This window comes from Arachis ipaensis, chromosome B03 (genome assembly GCF_000816755.2).
Source record: "Arachis ipaensis cultivar K30076 chromosome B03, Araip1.1, whole genome shotgun sequence".
Taxonomy (NCBI): Eukaryota; Viridiplantae; Streptophyta; class Magnoliopsida; order Fabales; family Fabaceae; genus Arachis; species Arachis ipaensis.
The window spans coordinates 96,616,022-96,633,439 of record NC_029787.2 but is presented as its reverse complement, the minus strand read 5'-3'; the positions used below and the strand labels follow the sequence as shown (position 1 = coordinate 96,633,439).

The 17,418-nt window shown below is 35.7% G+C and overlaps 1 protein-coding gene and 1 pseudogene across 2 annotated transcripts in view; both read right to left on the bottom strand.

Annotated features, from left to right (window-relative positions):
- The window catches only part of LOC107630729 (cation/H(+) antiporter 18-like), a 4,942-nt gene extending 4,586 nt beyond the window's left edge, over window positions 1-356 (bottom strand). For both annotated transcript variants that reach the window (XM_021119122.1, XM_016333946.2), the window contains exon 1: window positions 148-356. The gene's annotated coding sequence lies outside the window, so the exon portion shown is untranslated. The remainder of the gene's footprint in view (window positions 1-147) is intronic.
- On the bottom strand, window positions 5,965-10,636 carry LOC107633414 (annotated as a pseudogene).

The window sequence follows — 17,418 nt, the reverse complement described above, 5'->3', positions numbered from 1 at the left end:
TTGCATTATTTAAAAAAATAACTTGAGAACAATATGGAACTAGTTAGAATTGAAGAACTGCGTCACAAACAATAATGTAGAAAACATGTTTGGGTCCAAAGAAAACGACGATAATGTTGGGAAAGCAGAGATAACAGAAGAGCTTACGTGGTTGTTTTGTCGAGCGATATCTGAAGAATTGGGTGGGTTGGGACGACGTATATAATACAATCAGCTTGGCATGGGAGAGCATGATTGGGTGACTGGGATCATTGATGAAGAATAATATAATGAGCAGTGAAGCTTAAGAGAACTTAGAATTGATCAAATTTCATAAATGAAGAAGCTGAGGCCCTTGCCGACTTGACTTGGATTATATATTATATACAGTCATGCAAGCATCCACATCCCGTAAGGTAATTGACACCCTCGTTATTTTATGCATTGAATCTAAAATATTATTAAACAAAAACATAAAATGGGGATGCAAAAATAATTTAATATATATTTTAAAATATTATTTGTATACTAAAATTAATTACCAAAATCAGTTAATTAATTTCTACGTCTAAGTTATTTAATCAACTAAGTTTAATTAAGTAATTTTGACCTAATTTATCTTCAACCCCTACTACTTCTAAAAAATTTTTGGCTCAACGCGCGAATATATATATAACTGCCTTTTTTATGCGAATTTTGTTTTCTTTCTCGAATTTTCTCACCATTTTTTGCATCTCTACGTTCTGTTCCATCTCTGCGATATCTGTATTTCTCTTCATTCTCTATGTTCTCTTCGTTCTTTGCGTTTTCTTCGTTCAAGTTCAATGCTCTTTTATCTTATTTGAAGATTTGGATCAAAATTTTTGAAATCAAGCTGTGAAATCAAGTTTGAGCAGGTATTTCGTTGTCGAAGATAATAAATGATTCATGTTCAGACTGTCAATTGAACCATAGCAAAGTGAATTATTGTTTTGAATTGAATTAAGTGGCTGGGGTTTGGTTCGATTCTAGTTAATGTAGTTCGTTAGTAGTTTATAATTCTGTAAGTGAATAATGTTATTTTTGTCTTTGAAAATTGATATTCATGGTCGATGTTTTGAATTAATGTAATGTAGGAGTTCTGAATCTGAATTATTATTGTGATGAATCTGTTCCATTCTTATTTCGATGTGTTTCTATATTGTAAATCGGTGTATTTTGGTAATCTTTTGGTGTATTTTTAGGTTCAGACTTTCAATTGAACCAAACCCAATTGTATTATTATTTTGAATCAAATCAAGTGGTGAGGTGTAGTTTGAATCTAGTTAATGTAATTTGTTAGTTGTTTTATGATTTTGTAATTGAATAATTTTGTTTTTGTTTGTGAAATTTTTTTTTTCATGATTGATAGTTTGAATTTAAATGTAATGTATGAGTTTTGAATCTGACTTTATTATTTTGATGAATCTGTTTCGTTCAAAGTTTCTGTGTATTTTAGATTCTAATATGGTGTATTTTGGAATAATTTTGGTGTATTTTCAGTTTCTGTGTGATGTTGATGAATAGCTAGTTCCAAATGTTGGGATGACTTTTAACATGCTTGAAGAAGCTGGAAAATTCTACAAAGATTATTCTAAACTTCCAAATTTTTCTAAAAAAATTTGAAACACAAATAAGAAGGAAAATAAAATTAAGAACCAATTGATTACATGTACTAGAGAAGGGAAATGAAAATGGAACATATCTCCAACTGAGAAGGCAAATCCCTCAGTTGGATTAAATTGTCTTGCAAGAATTTATATACATATATTGAAGAACGTTGATGTTTGGACCATTTCGAAGGTTGTGTTACATCATTCACATTCGTGCTGTCCAAATCAAGCAGAGATGTTAAACAACATAGGCTGTAAATCCCGCGAAATTAATGAATAATTAGCTAATAAATTAATTATTAATAAAAAAAATTAGAAAATTAATTTTTATAATTTAGAGAGGTAGAAATATTTAAAATATAAATTTTAACACTAATTTTAAAAAATTTGGTCCAAAACCGGACCAACGGACCGAACCGATTGGATTGGACCTAAACTAAACCCAAGGCACTATATAAATAGGAAGACATAGCCTATTCTTCCCCATTATTTCCTTGAAGCACGCTGAAAGGGGGGAGCAAGGGAAGAACAATTGAACTAAACCCTAACCCCATTTAATATTCAATTCTCCATATCTCTTAAATCGGAGCTCCAATCGTCGCACCATTTGCAGCTAGGTGTTCACTGCGTCAAACTCTTCGAAACCATCCGAACAAAGTGATAAAAAAATTTCATTTTCTCACTCCGCCCTTCCTCCTTGCAACTTCAAAATTTTGGTTTATGGGTATTGAAGATTATGGTGTTTTGATGTTATAGGATTGAACTAGTGATGAGTCCATATTTGATGATGATTTTTGGCTTGAATTGGACAGATTTCATCACATAAACTCACACTTAATCACCAAAAGAGCATACTTTTGTGATTTCTCTGTAGTTTGAACTTAAATGTAAAAACATGTATTTTTGTGCTTAAATTGATCATTTTAATTTCACTTTTATTTCATTCGATACCGTGATATATGTTGTTAAGTGATTTCAGGTCAATTAGGCAAGAATGGTTTGGTAGAAGTGGAAGAAAGCATGCAAAAAGGGAGATTTAATGAAAAAACAAAGGAGAAGCACACACTGAAGTGTGCGTACGTACCACCTCCTATGCGTACGCACAAGTGGAAAAATCAGCAAGTGTGCGTACACACAAGTCCCAGCGTGTGACTTCATTAATGAAGCACGTGGCTCGCGATTTTGGGGGCTTCTTGGCCCAATTTTTGGAGTTGCTAAAGCCAATTTGAAGGCTATATCAAAGGAAAATGAACATACGCTTAGGAGGCCTCATTACTCACATTAGATAGATAATTAGGAGTAGGAGTAGTGTAGAGTAGTGTTCTCTCATTTCTCTCTTAGGGTTTACTTAAATTTCATTGTAGAATTTTATACTTTCAGTTTTGATCTTGGATTTTGCTCATCTCTTTTGTAAGTACTCTTTAATTAATCACATTTACTCTTGCTTTCTTATAATAGAAGTCATTTTCTTAATTTGCTCAATTTTGATTACTTGAATCTTTTGTTTATGAATTTGGTCTTTTATGATTTATACTTGCTTGATTGAATGTTTATTGTTGATATTGTGAATAGTTTGGTTATAGTTTCATTTTCTTTTGCAATTTACCATGTTTTGTTTTTATGCCCACAAAGTGTTTGTGAAAATGCCAACTATAGATTGTGAGTATATTTTCACACCTTGGCTTGGAAAATGAGTTCCTAGGATACTAGAGTCATAATGTCCGATATTTAGTGGTAATTCTTGGGTTGTTAGTTGACTTTTATTTCCATTAACGCTAGCTTGACTTACTCCTCGATGTTAGGGGTTGACGAAGTAAGATTAACTCATCATAGTTGCCATAGTTGTGGTTATGACGATGATAGGATTCCTTAATTCTCATTCCCAAAACAAGGCTCTTTTATGCATTTATCGCATTTTCACTAGTTTTGATCTTACTTTCTTCTACTTTGCATTAATTTTCTTTTTGATTATTTGTTAGTGATTTTATTCGTTAGTTCTTTTAATTTTTCATCTAATGCTTGAAGAAACCCCTTATTTCACAACCAAGAGTGTGACATCTCATTTGCATAGTCCGAGGGAGACGACCCAGGATTTAAAACTCTACAAAAAAACTTGGTAATTACGGCGGTTTTTTAGGGTTATTACGGCGGTTTGAACTACCATTATTACCTTGAACGACGCTCAAGAAAAATCACCATAATTTGAAGCACCATTTGGTTATTACGGCGGTTTTCAAAAAACCGCCACAATTACCTGGTTAAAATGGCAGTTTTGAGTTGGGTTAAAATGGTGGTTCAAACCGCCGTTATTTGCAGATAAAACGGCACTTTCTGGTTGGTTTAAACGGCGATTTCAAACCGGCATTATTTTCAGATAAAATGGTGTTTTTTATTGGTTAAAACAGCAGTTCAAACCGTCGTTATTTCCAAATAAAACGATTTTGATTGGTTAAAATGTCGTTTCATGTTGTTTACAACGGAATTATTTATTGTTTAAAAATGGTAGTTTAAAACCGCCATTTTTACCGAGTTAAAATGGGGTTTTAATTGTTTAAAATGGCAGTTACAAGCCGTTGTTTTTACCAGATAAAAGTGATATTTTTTATCGTTTAAAAAGACAGTTTTAACCGTCATTTTTAATATGTTAAACAATTTTTTGTTTAAAATTTTCCAATAACAAGAAATCATAATTCATAAACAAAATATTAGGTAACTCATAAATAAAATATTAATCATAATATATAATATTTTAGTATTGAAAATCAATCATCACAATTTACATAGTAGTATGATTCACTTTACATGGCAATTTTAACAAAAATAATGAACAAGAAAAGAAGAAAAAAGGAGTACGAAGCACCCTGGATTTTAGATAGACGTGGAAATAGATTCTTTTCCTCCAAGCATTTGAATAATAGCTTCCAGAAGTTTAATATCATTGTCACTCTTTGCAATTTCTTCTTGCTTTACACGTAATTCTTCCATGTGTAGCTCAAACACCTCAAGTAGAGTTGCATTCAATTTCTGACTGCAAATCCCAAAATCTACCCCTTCTCCCCAACCAAAACAAGATTTGAAACTAGAAACCCGAGGTTGAAGTTTTCAGGTACAATGGCATCAACACAATTTCAAAAATTCAAGGCATGCTACTACATCAGTGTGTAACTGAATGTGGACTTAATTACTCCCTAATGGAAATTAACAACTTAATAATTTCTTCAACCAAAATCAACATGCATAGCTCATTCATATTGAAGGACAACAGAAAAAAATAAGTTACTCCAGATTAAAACAGGCATTTACATATTATGATTATAGTTTGAGTTCTAAGGATTCATGATGAACATACTTGTGGTGTTCTCAAGCTCTTTGGTGACCTCTTGCGCATGCAATTCAAAAGCTCTCTGTGCCATTTCAAGTTGTCGCTTCTCAGAGCGAGCGCAGGCAGCTGCGGTGATGGCGGCATCAAGCTCTCATTCCATTATTGTCGACGAAACAACCTTCTTCAGAAGAAGCATCTGAAAAGACTCCAGATTAGAGGCCATCTCCGTCACATTAATTCCAAAATAAAATAAAATAAATATTATTATACAAAAAAGAAAAAGAAAGTTTTTTTGTCTCCAGCAAATTTTTTACCTGCTTCCTTCTCCCTTCATAGGGTGAATTCACCTTTCAATCTTAGTTAAAACACTACCTAGTTTACAAAAAAATTCACATAATATAAATAAATAAAAGAATTTTCATAACTTTCATAGTTGCACAAAGAATAACCACTATCATAACAATTATTACTGTCAAATTCTAATAAAAAAAGGTTTAAAACTTTGTAACCAAGTTTCTAAAGCAATTTATTATTGTAAAGTTTTTGGTTAAATCTATTAAATTATAAAAAAGGTTCATAACTTTTTGTAACATTAGGCTATTTCAAGGACTTGAAAACACAATTTTATTCAATATATGGACCTGATTAAAAAAATTTCCAACTATAGAGACCTAAATGAAAATTGAGTAAAACTATAGCAAATTGTGCATAATTAAACCAACTATGAAATCCACAGTAATAAGGGTTGGATTTATTAAACACAAAGCTGAATTTTTTTTTCTTTTTTAACAATATGACACATGATGAAAATTTGGCAAATAAAAGGAATTTATGATCAACTGCTTATAACATAATGATGAGCAATGTAATAAAGTAACATCGCAAACTAGAAGCAGTTGTTGAATCCTAAATATCGAAGTTAGAGGATTTCAAAATTTAAAGTAAAGATTTTATAATATGCTCTTTCTGAAGCAACTTTACAGATGGTATTCGAAGTTAAAGAAAGAATTTTACATATAAGAAGTATAGAGATCAAGAGAAATCACTAGTGTGACCTACCTTTGATATGTGTGCACCAAGATTTCAATGAACACCAGAGCACTAGATGCAAATAAGAACACCAAGATTTAGTGATGCCCAATCAGGTTCAGGGATACCGCAATCAGCACATCTATCATTCCCACACACTTTTCGCAACACATCAAAAGGCTTCTCATTTTTAATACCGGATCATTGCAGCTGCAAACTTCTCGAGTTGTGGTCCACATTTGTTGTAGCAGGATTTCTCTCTGCCGTAAATTCTTCAATAGCTGTGTGATCAAAATCTGAACTTTCAAAAGAATTACTCTCACTGGTAGACCTATTATGAGCACTTCCCATTGAAATTGTAGGTAATAACTGAAAAAATTGGGCACCATTAATCAAAGTTAACAGAAGTTCCACTGGAACATATCAAGCAAAAGTTTTTGGCAGTTACCCTTTCAAGAATCTGAGAACTCAATAATGAGGCAATAACACTTGTGATCTTTTCAATCCAATGCATTTGGTCCAGTGCGCTCTCTGCCTACACTGACAAGAATAATTCTGGAATTAATCTATAAATCCCTTACTATTGTTCCTGTAATAATATCATAATCCAAGAAATTACAAAATCATATCAAATAACCTGCAAAGTGTAGTTCTTTGTTGGTGAGATGATCCGAAAGCAAAACCTCAAATCTAATTGGTCAACATCAACTTTGATTGTAGATATAAAAAGGTTCACAGTATGATGTGCAACAGATTTCTCATCATGTACTCCACCATGATGATAAGAAGACAACCATCGACTTAAAAGTCCAGACCCGAGCTCAGAACTATTCCTTTGACCAGAATGTTGACTGCTAGATCCCTACACATGAGAATTAAAACAATAACATGAGGTGAATGAAGAAGCATATCAGCCCAAGTTATTCATAAACCAACTGATTTGTTCATGTTAGAATTCTAACCGATGACTTGTTGACTTGTTTACGGTAGTAATACAGCATTCCTCGACTATCAAGAACAAAAAACCTCCTTTTTCAATCTCCCCTTAAGTTTGATGATCGTTTTGAGAGATAACCCTGGCAAATAGTTTTGACCTAAAAATGATGTACATACAAGAAAATGTTAGAGGAGCCATCTGGAGAAAATAATAACTAATTCTTTTTTATCATCAAATTTACAGGCCTCTTCTCCAACCTTTCCCTTTGCAGCAGATTGCATAACTGCCTCTATCATCTTATGTGAACTTCTACCAATGGCTTGTATACCATCTCCATTAGGACATCTACTAGAACCGTTTGAAACCCATCTACTCTCTCGGTCAATCTTCCGTTTGTATTCTTACATTCTTTCATTGAGAGCTGCCTGCTCATAATTAGACCTTTCTCTTGACTGTTGAGCATAAGTCAAGACCTGCAAAGGAACTAGCTTGGAGTAAATAACTTTTCATGCTTCACTTTATTATAATTTTACCAATTACATAAAATTCCATAGAAAAAACAAAGCTTTTGGAAGTTGATTTCAAACTTAGTTAATATATAGCTCCATCTGGTGCAACAATTCTTACCCCTACAAGTAAAATTTACTTAGGACAAGCACGGTGACAAAAAATATGGTGCAGAAGATACATATACGAACACAATGTCTACCTTTTTGAAGTAACAAAGATGCACATCCATTGTCCCACTAACTACTTCTAAAAATTCAAACCTCTTATTGGCTTCAACATTTGACAAGGCAGTAACCTGGAGAGGTATTTTAACTTTGTGAAAAAAAATCATACCATGATAACTTATTTATGTTTTGATCAAATGAGTTTACTGACCAGATTAAATCGAGCTTTCTCAAATGTAGATCTTGCATTATGAAGCTCCTGAAACATTTCCTAATCATTTAGGAGTTCAAAGAATGGGATATTCGAGTGTCGAGTGTGAACATAAGTTGTCCCAAACAAATAAGACATACAAAAGCTTACCTCTTCTAGGGTATTAGCTACTTCACTTTTTGTGCCTTTTCTCAGTGACAGAAACCTTTCACGAGTATGTAAAGATTATAGATTTAGCAATTATTAGGAAGCAACTTGATGTTGAAGCTTAACATTGTTGTCTCCAGTTTAGTACATGTACTTTTATATTTAAGAAGTAAAGAGGCTACAGCAAACTAGACACTTAGAAAATTCTGAAAATTATGTTCTCAAAGACTTCTGTTTCAAGTCTAGGACCATTTTATAGTAGTGAATAAAAAATTGTTAAAATCTATCATATGTCCTTGTCCTTCTCCTTGTCTTTGCTTTGATCTTTATCTTTGTGACGATGTTTATGCTTCTTATGCTCCTTATCCTTGTCCTGATGCCTATCCCTGTCTTTGTTTTTTTATACTTCTTCTCTATGCCTTAGCATCATAAAGACTAAAAAAAGTAAATCATATTCCAGAGGAAAGGAAAATGTCACTAACCTGATATGTTTGATCCTCTTCTAAGAAGTAGGGTTAACAATGTTTGATCCTCTTCCAAGAAACATCAACTGCGATCAATAATCAAAATATAGAAAGAAAACAACACTCTCAATGCTGCTACTGTGTAATTCAAGCAACCAATAACTTATCCAGTTTTAAACAAGCAGAATTCAAGTTAAATCATAAAATCTTTGAAACTCAGATGCAACGAATAACAAACTCCAAGCCTTAAAACAGGAGCTACAACCAAATACAGAACTAACAGAAGTAATTTCTAAGAAGCAAAATAACAAACACATAAAGTGCAATAAGTGCATTATTACTAAATGTTTGTAATAAGAAACTATTCACTCTTCCAGTCCAGTCTCTTGGATTGGAGATTTTATAATAATCTATTAGTTCCTAAAAATGATGATTTCAACTTTTTCAAGTACAAAAATGATATTATAAATAGCACATACTTCGCCATCATTAATAAAAATTCTAGAAGCATATAAAAAAAGTAATAGAAAACAATAATAGCAAAGTGCCTGACTATGGAATAACTTAAACAGATGGAAAAGGGTAGCAGTCATATACCTTTGACTTGCTGACATCTGCGATAACAATACTGGGAATTGAGCGTAGAGACCAACTTTTTGTATTATCTTCATGAATCTCACCAGAACATATCTCCCTTCAAAATTTTACTGAGTGGAGTAGCATGAAGAAAACACAATAAACAAAGATCAAATGAGAGAAAGAAACACAGAAGAAAAAACAAAACATGATAATAATTCAGAATAAGAGAGTGGTGAGGTACATTGCCAGGGGAAGGCTCGTGAATATTCCAGAACACACAGGTTTTAATCACATCTATTTCTCCTTTTTCACGGGGTATAATTGTAAATTTAGTAAAAAATAAAATAAAAATATGAGAGGTCTCCTCATCGTGTAGTAAAATTCCACCACCTCTGGCACCCTCGTCAACAACAACAACAACGCAGAAGATCAATCAAAGTAAAAATAAAGGAGAAAAAACGAGCATTCTCTATTTCTTCCTACTAGATCATGAATTAGATCTAAAATTATGAAGAGGAAGGAAAAATCAAAAGAAGATGAAGGCGGAAAAAAAATCACAGAGGTTCGTTAAAGGCAGCAACAGCGGCATTGCTTGCGGCGGCGAGGTGAATGGAGGCATCTTTTCCAACACCTCAGCAAAAGACATATTGATGTGTAATCTTTTAAAGATTTTCAAGAATTGAGTGAACTGCTCATCCTTAGTCTCCTCTTGCAACTTCTGAGGGTGGGGTACTTCAGGCTCTTGTGCCACCAATGGGGCATGTAACAGTATGTTTCCAGCCTTTTCTTGAGCCTTTTCTTCTTTCAATTACTCAGAATTGGAACTGTAAAGATGTACTTGTTTGCATATTACTGTTTTCAATTACTCAGTAACTCGCATCTCCTTAGGCTCGGCCTCCTTGGCCATGGTAAGGGCCTTACACTCTTCTCTTAGATTTATCTCTGTGTTATTAGGAAGAGTGTTAGGAGGTCTCTCAGATATCCTCTTACTCAATTGACCCACTTGTACTTTCAAGTTCCAAATTGAAGCTCTTATTTCTTACATGAAGCTGTAAGTGGTCTTGGAAAGTTCAGCAACTAGTGTGGCTAAGTCAGGAGTATCTTGGCTCTGAGAGGATCCTTGTTGCTGCTGAGATGGGTGAAACTGCCGGTTGTTAAATCTATTCTGATTTGAGCCACCCTGGTTGTTGTTGAAGCTTTGTTGGAGCTTCTATGGCTGCTCTCTCCATCCAAAGTTAGGGTGATTTCTCTATCCCTGATTGAAAGAATTCGAATATGGATCATTGTTGAGATTTTTGGAGGAGTTGCCCAAGTAATTAACTTGCTCAGTAGTGGGTTGGGAATAGCCATAAGCGTCCCCTTGGTTGTAGCTTCCATTCATCTCATAGGATGCATCTTGAGTATTGACTGTTGAGACTTGCATCCCACTCAAGTGCTGAGAAATCATACTAATTTGCTGGAACATAATCTTGTTCTGAGCCAAGATGGCATCTAGTGTGTCCACCTCTATAACTCCTTTCTTCTGAGTAGTCTCAGTGTTCACAAGGTTCCTCTCAGAAGTGTATAGATACTGTTTGTTGGCAACTATCTCAATAAGCTCATTCACCTCTTCAGGCGTCTTCTTCATGTGCAAGAAACCACTTGCAGAGTTGTCCAGTGACATCTTCACTATCTCAGAGAGGCCATCATAAAAGATCTGTAACTTGGTCCATTCTGAAAACATGTCAGGAGGGCAGCTCTTGATCATCAGCTTGTATATCTCCCAGGCCTCGTAGAGGAAGTCTCCATCTTTCTCTCTAAAGGTCTGGACATCCACCCTAAGCTTAGTTAGCTTCTGAGGTGAAAAAAATTTGGTCAGAAATCTAGTGACCACCTTGTCCCACGTGTCCAGGCTCTCCTTGGACTGAGAATCAAGCCACTGCTTTGCTCTGTCCCTTACAGCAAATGAGAAGAGCATGAGCTTGTAGACCTCAGGATTCACTCCATTTGTCTTCACAGTGTCACAGATCTGCAGGAAGGTAGAGATGAATAAGTTTGGATCTTCCTGCGGGACTCCATGAAACTGGCGATTCTGCTACACTAGAGTGATCAGTTGAGGCATAAGCTCAAAATTATTTGCACCAATAGCATGTACAGCTATACTGCACCTATAGAAGTCAGGCATGGATGCAGTGTATGAGCCAAGCATCCTCCTTGCAGGCTCATTAGCGTTCAGGTTTCCACCATTGGCATCCATGGTAAGCTCTTCAACTTCCTTCTCAAAAGTTTCCTTAAGGTTCTCTCCAGCTTTGTAAGCTCTAGCTTGTTGCAAACACCGCCTCAAGGTCTTCTCAGGTTCAGAATCAAACTCAAGAAGGGGTTTTTTTTATCCCAGTTCCTGCTCATAAACAAGAGACAAAGAAAAGTGGGAGTCTCTATGTCAAAGTATAGAGGGCTCCCAATAAGATATCCAAAAAAATAAGAAATAAAATAAATTAAAGTAAGCAATTAAACTAAAAAATTTGAAAATAGGAATGAGAAAATAACATAAAATTTTCGAAAACTAAAAAGAAAAAGACACTAAAAATTTTGAAAAAATAAAAAGAGGAAAACACTAAAGGTACACCAAACTTAAAATCAGAAATTAAGTAAAAATAAATAAAACTAAAATCGAAAATTTAAAGAAAAATTAAATAAACAAAACTAACAAAAATTCCTAATCTAAGCAACTAAACAACTAGTAGCTGTCAATCACAAACAATCCTTGGCAACGGCACCGAAAACTTGGTGCGGGATTTAGAATTCCCACAGCTTAACCGGCAAGTGTACTGGGTCATCCAAGTAATACCTCAGGTGAGTGAGGGTCGATCCAACGAGGATTCTTGGATTGAACAAGAATGGTTATTCAATTGGCCTAGTCAGGCAAACAGAAAAAGGTTATTGATGGTTGAAGGCATATAAAACAGTAGATGAGAAAGTAAAGAAAGCAATTAAAAGGTTTGGTGTAAAAGCAGTGAAAGAAAACAGTTAAGGTTTCGGAGATGTTTACTTTTCCAGATTAAAAGTTCTTACCAACTATTTTAACAATGCATGATTCATTCCATGGAAAACTATTATTAACTAAACCCTAATCCCTTAGTGATTTAGTTTCCTCTAACCTTCATTAACTGTCACTCTTGTGGTCACTTAGTTCCGATTAGAGGGTTAAGTTCAAAAACTAGTTTATGGCCATAAAAACCCTAATTACCCAAAGCTAACAGGATTATATGTCACATATCCCAATTAGTTCATGTAATTAACAATTTAGGAGGAATTTATTTTCAAGCTGTTGTTCATGCGAGATAACTCTCTCTCAAATCAAAAGAACTCATGTAGAATAAGGGTCATACTCTCGTTCCACTCAGATTCATAAGACTAAGAACGAAAACAATCCTTGAAACTGAATCAATACATTAATTAAAATAGAAAAGCAATAATCTTAATTCATAGAAATAAACAGAGCTCCTAACATTAACCAAAGAGGTTTAGTTGCTCATGACTTACAGAGAAAACTAGGGTTCTGAAAAGTACAGAAGAGAGAAGATCCGAGTCAAGATGGATCTTTTCCCTTTTATACCAACCTAATTTGATTTGGAAATAAAATAAAATAATAAATCCTAAGACTAAAAGATATTATTTGTAAATAAAAATTACAAAAAGAAAATAAAATGAAACTAATACTAAATGCTAAATCCACTAGAGATGCTCCAAGAGTGGGCCTTCAAATTCGAACCAAGCTTTCTAACACTAAACGTCATATTGGGCGTTTAACATCCTAAAGGGAGTGGCCACGAGCATGCTGCTAGTGCTGAACGCTAGCTTGGCGTTTAGCGCCCCAAGGGGTGGGTACGCCAGCTTCTCTGTTTTAGCTCCAAACTCTGCCAAACCGCTCCAAATTTCACCTGAAATCATAAAAAATACTAAAACGACTCAAAGTAGCATCCAAAGAGGATTTTTGCACTAAAATAAGATAAAACTTAATAAAATCTAACTAAAACAACTAGAAAATGAAGGTAAAAAGGGTACAAGATGCTCACGCATTGGTCTTCTTGGAACATTTCTCAACAACTCTTGCCTTGTTCACCAATTCAGAAAATTGTCTAATCTCTACTGGAGCCACAACACTCATGATGTTCTCCCTAAGACTTCCCTGGTACTTAATGCACTTCCAACCCTTATAGGACTCAGGGGCACCCTGACATACCCTTGAGAACCTACAGAGCTCATCAAACCTACTAGTATACTCGGCTACAGACATAAGCCCTTGCTTCAGCTACACGACTTCCAACTCTCTAGCATCCCTCATTGAATCCGAAAATACTTCATGTAGAAAACAATTTGGAATAACGCCCATGGAATGTCTACATTTTGTTGCTGTAGCAATTGACACTCTCCTTGCCACTAGTGTTGAGCTTCTCCCACTAGTTGGTACGTCACAAAATCAACGAATTGATTATCTGGGACATACTGACTTTGTAATGCACACTCCACATATTGGAACCAGTTGTTTGTTTCAGTGGGGTTTGTTGATCCCTTGAAGATTGGCGGGTTAACTTTTAGGAAAGTGGCTAAAGTCATCGGGACACCACTACCTAAGTTGTTTCCAGCTCCTTCTTTGCTTCCATTCCTATTTCTGGCTAGTTGCCTCAACCTTTCTATAGCTTGAATTGTCATAGCAGCACTCGCTTGCATCGAGTTAGCTAGGTTGGTCATCGCCGCCATGAACTCAGCATGGTTATCGGCCGGTTGGTCATCTTCATTATCTCTTTGTGTACGTGATCGACTCCATCCATGAGTTGCCATTCAGGGTCCTATTCACACCAAACAATCGATATCAAGGTGATCAGTCTTAATACCCCAAGCTCAGTGCTTCAATTATCCCAAAAAGGCACTCACAAACAAGCATGTTATGCATATCAAGTAGATATCCTAAATAGCACGAAAAAAAAATGACCCAGAGTATGCAATAAGGCACAATCGGTCCATCCCTCAGGCTCACAAGGATGAACCACTCTGATACCACTAAGTATAACACCCTATCACCCTAAGCCTTACCTCTAGCCATAAAGCAATAGACGACAAAGCATCACAACAGTTCTAAGGCTCATACAGTAATATATAATCAAGGAATATTAAAACTAGAAGCCCGATGAAGGAATAAAAGCTCAAAGATATAGAAAACTGATATACAAAAGCACGAAGAATTCATACACGATAACTAACGCATAAAGGTAAGAAAGAGATTAGAGATACAAGATAAACAAGATACTTGTATGTTGTGTGTGTGTGTGTGTGTGTGTGTGTGTGTGTGTGTGTGTGTGTGTGTGTGTGTGTGTGTTTGTGTGTGTTTGTGTGTACAATAACAAAAGGGGAACTAGTCAAAGCCAGCAGAGTTTAAGCCGGCTAGTTAAAATAGAATAGAACATAGTTTTTGAAAGTTAAAACGGATACATCATGTCTCTCAAAGTTTTAAGCCTTTAAGAGAACATATACAATAATCAAAAGTGAGAGAATAACTGCATCAAAATAAACAAAGCCAAAAGAGAGCCATCCTCTGCTCTGTCACCATCCGCAAAGTCACCAAGGTGGGTTGCGACCTACATCTGAAAAACAACAACAACATATGGTAGGAGAACTGGAGGTTCTCAGTATGGTAACAGTGCCCAATAGATAAGATATAATGTTTCAGGAAGCCAAAGGCAATTCTAGAACTTCCCACATGCAGAAAATTTAAACTTATAAAAATTTTAAATAAAAATCCATAAAGGGTTATCTAATCTTAAGGATTTTCTAAACTAACAGATCACCATTGTTCCACAGCCTTCGCTAACCTATTCTCTATGCGATCCCATCATCACCGCCTATCGAGCCTCTTCAATCCTAGTAGAAAACACAAATAGTGCAAGCAAGTAAAACACAATTAATATACATTTACAGCAGGTAATTCAATTATCAATTAAACATGTTAATCAAGTTAGCACGATGCAAGTAAACAAAGCAAACAAACACATAAGAATGCGTATGATGAATGCCTGTCCTATTGGCCATGAGATCACTTGTTGATTCAACTGCCAACCTGACACATCTCCTTTGGATGTCGGCTTTCGATAACAAATATAATTAGCGCTCCTAGGATATAGTGCCTGGTCCACTCTTGTGACTCGAAAGGATATGAGCGGGATACTCTGCCTCAGACCTCACATCTCAACGTAGTGGGATTAACCACCTTACGCTGGCACCGCAATCTCAACAAGCAGGATTAACCACCGTCCTCGCCAAACGCATAGCAACTTACCAATCTCAGCATGTCAATAATATAAAATCAGCCTCAGTGATCACTGCTCATATAGCACAAGTTCATTAATATTCATCTCATCAGTTTTTAACAACCTCAATCATTCATTTTTCTCAATTTATTGTCACCTTAACACTCTGTCAATCCACTCTGATCAGTCCATCCACAATTCATCCCAAGCTTAAGTCACCATCTCTAACTCATAACAAAAAATTATCCTTTTAAATTTACTTATTTTGTTTTTTTTTTCGTGTTTCAAAGCCTAAATACTAGCTAGGAGACCTTAAATAAGTGTTATAAAAGTTTACAAGCTTGACAGAAAGGTTAAACAGTTAAAAATAGGGTTTTAGGTGAAAAACAAGGCTTGTGCATACGCATGATAGTTGGTGCACGAAAATTACTTCACACTATGTAATTCCGCACAACTAACTAGCAAGTGCACTGGGTCGTCCAAGTAATACCTTATGTGAGTAAGGGTCGAATCCCACGGAGATTGTTGGCTTGAAGCAATCTATGGTTATCTTGTAACTCTTAGTCAGGAAAACAATTCACTTATCAAATTGAATTACGAAAAATAAGAGAGTATGAAATAAATACTTATTATGCAGTAATGGAGAATATGTTGGGGTTTTGGAGATGCTTTGTCTTCTGAATTTCAGCTTTTCTCTTGTATTCCTCTTCCCTCATGCATGCAAAAGTGCAAAGTTCCTTGCATGGCAAGCTCTATGTAAGGTGTCACTGTTGTCAATGGCTACTTCCCATCTCCTCAGTGAAAATGGTCCAAATGCTCTGTCACAGCACGGCTAATCATCTAGAGGTTCTCGATCATACTGGAATAGGATTTACTATCCTTTTGCGTCTGTCACTACGCCCAGCACTCGCGAGTTTGAAGCCCGTCACAGCCATCCAATCCCAGAATCCTACTCGGAATACCACAGACAAGGTTTAGACTTTTCGGATTCTCCTGAATGACGCCATTAATTCTAGCTTATACCACGAAGATTCTGATTATGGAATCTAAGAGATACTCATTCAATCTAATATAGAATGGAGGTGGTTGTCATGCATATGTTCATGGGTTGAGGAAGGTGATGAATGTCACGGATCATCACCTTCTCCATAATTAAGCGCGAATGAATATCTTAGATAGAAACACGCATGTTTGAATGAAAAATAGAAGTACTTGCATTAATTCATCGAGACGCTGCAGAGCTCCTCACCCCCCAACAATGGGGTTTAGAGACTCATGCTACCAAAAGGTACAAATTTCCGATCTAAAATGTCATGAGATAGAAAATAAATCTCTAAAAGTTGTTTAAATACTAAACTAGTAACCTAGGTTTACAGAAAATGAGTAAACTATGATAGATAGTGCAGAAATCTACTTCTGGGGCCCACTTGGTGTGTGCTGGGGCTGAGACTAAAGCTTCTCACGTGTCTGGGCTGTTTTGAGTGTTCAACACCAGGTTGTAACCTGTTTCTGGCGTTGAACTCCAACTTGTAACCTGTTTTTGGCGCTGGACGCCAGACTGCAACATGAAACTGGCGTTGAACGCCAGTTTACGTCATCTATACTTGAGCAACGTATGGACTATTATATATTGCTGGAAAGCCCTGGATGTCTACTTTCCAAAGCAATTGGAAGCGCGCCAATTGGACTCCTGTAGCTCCAGAAAATCCATTCCGAGTGCAGAGAGGTCAGAATCCAACAGCATCAGCAATCCTTTTGCAGCCCGAATCAGATTTTTGCTCAGCTCCCTCAATTTCAGCCAGAAAATACCTGAAATTATAGAAAAGCACAAAAACTCATAGTAAATTCCAGAAATATGAATTTTTCCTAGAAAATAATGAAAATATACTAAAAACTTAACTAAAACATCATAAAAACTACATGAAATTAACCCCAAAAAGCGTATAAAATATCCGCTCATCAATAGTCGTGTGTATGCACGCACCAAAAAGATTTATCCGAGTGTATGTACGGATGACGATGTGCGTACGCACGTACAAGATGGTTTTCCCGGCTTGTGCGTATGCATGATGTTGTGGACACGCACAACTTGCAAATTCCCAAGGTGCGTACGCATGATAGCTTGTGCGTACACATGATGTTGTGCACAAACCAGAGTTTC